Genomic DNA, 2,052 nt, shown 5'->3' with positions numbered 1-2,052 from the left:
AAGGAAAAAAAAAAGAAATAGAACAGAAAGAATGAGGGAGAGCAACAAACAGAAAGCTCTCTGTGACAAACAATGACAAGTAGAATTCTTTCTATGAAGGACAGAAAGATCACTGGATAGAGAAGGTGAAGAGCGTACAACGTAAACTCCATCATGTACTACGTGAGGGATGTGTGCGTACGCACAAGCACATATCATTCACCATTTCATATAGTACATGGGTAACTTCAAGTAAGACTTGGCCAGTGTGCATACACACAAGAAGCAGATTTTGGGTAGTGTGCATACGCACGGGTGTGTGGATATGCACAAATGCATTTTTCATGTTGTATGTAGAATTCTCTACATACAACGCCAGAAACCAACAGAGGCATCAATTTGAGAAGTCAAAGCCCACGTGTGACGTGGGCATACAAAGAGCAATTTGGGCTGTCTCAGAGCTTCACGTACAACATTGAAGACCCCACGTACCACGTGAGGTTAATTAATACTCCTAGGGCCTCAATTCAAGCAACCTAATTGTTCAATTCTTCATCAATTCAAGGCTCAACTCAAAGTCCACCAATCACAGCATCAATTGAGGATTGAAAGGAGATAAAGATTGGAAGTTATGCTAGAAGTAATGATTAATTAGATAGATTTGATTCTATTTCGATTTTGATTTTGTTTTAATTTGAATTTGAATTTAAATTAGAGTTAGTATTTAAGGAGAAGTCAGACAATTTGTTTAGGACTTCTTCTTCTTCTTCTTCTTCTTCTTCTTCTTCTTCGGTCGCTTTAATTTTTTTAAGGATTTTCTGAAGAATATGAGTTTCTAATTCTCCTCGGTTAAGGTTAGGAGCTCTGTGATTCCATAGATTAATATTTTAAACTTTTCTACCTTTGATTTATGCATTGATATCTTTTCAAGAAAATGTTTTCTTTCTTCATCTTAAAGGGTTTGAATGTGTTGGAAAATAATTCTTCTCTAATTTGAATTCTTTTAACTTAGAAAAATTAATTAATTGAATTATCCTTGAAAACTGATTCTCATAATTCTTAAGTTTTGAAACTACATTGATAAGTGACATAAAATCAACCAAGGAAGATTCTTATGAATTGTGTGGTTTTATAAATCAGTGGACGTTCTTCAACTCTTTTCTCAAATAATTGGATAAGGGATTAGCGATTAATTAGGTTAAAGAGAAATTAAATCACTAAAGGATTAGGATTTGATTACTAATTATTTGCCATAAAAGTATCTTTGTATGATTAAGGTAGAAAGTGAAAAATATTAATCCGGAAGTCTTAATATCTCCGAAACCTTAACTTTTTTAATCATATTATCTTTACGTTACTCACTGCCTTGCTTTATTTCATTGCTGTTTATGTTTTAAAGTGTTCAAAATCCTAAATTGATCGCCTGACTAGATTAATCGGTTGATTTTGCTTGCTTAATCCGTTAATTTTTGTGGGATCGACACTCATCTCACCGCGAGTTATTACTTGATACAATCCAATACACTTGTCGGTATTTTGTGGATTGTAAAATCTGCATCAATTTTTTTACTTTGATATTCAAAATACTATGCAGAAATTACATTGCGTCAACATCCGTTAAAAAGCAAAAGCATTTTGATCGAATATGCTAATACATTTTCACTATATACAAGTCCAAAGACTTAAAAATGTCTTATGTTCTTGTTTCAGATTGTGAAAATGATTTAAAACACAATTCAACCCCTTCTCTTATACCTTTATAGATTTCAAAATAAAAAGGATAAAATGAGAGAAAGAAAATGAAAAAGAGAAAGAAAGAGCAGAAAGAGACTATACATGTGCTAGGTAACTAACTAACAAACGAATTATGTTGTACGATTTGTATTAACATCATAGCTAAAGAGTGCATTTTTTTTTTAATTATTTTATTGGTCTTTATAGTTTTACTATGTAATTAAAAATTTTTAGATTTTTTTCTTTTTAATTGGATCTTTATACTACTTTTAATTTTATAATTAGATCTTTTCTAATGTAAAAAATGTTAAAATTAACTGAATTTCTTCACAAATTAAA

This window comes from Arachis ipaensis, chromosome B02 (genome assembly GCF_000816755.2).
Source record: "Arachis ipaensis cultivar K30076 chromosome B02, Araip1.1, whole genome shotgun sequence".
NCBI classification, from domain to species: domain Eukaryota; kingdom Viridiplantae; phylum Streptophyta; class Magnoliopsida; order Fabales; family Fabaceae; genus Arachis; species Arachis ipaensis.
This window is presented reverse-complemented; position numbering follows the sequence as displayed.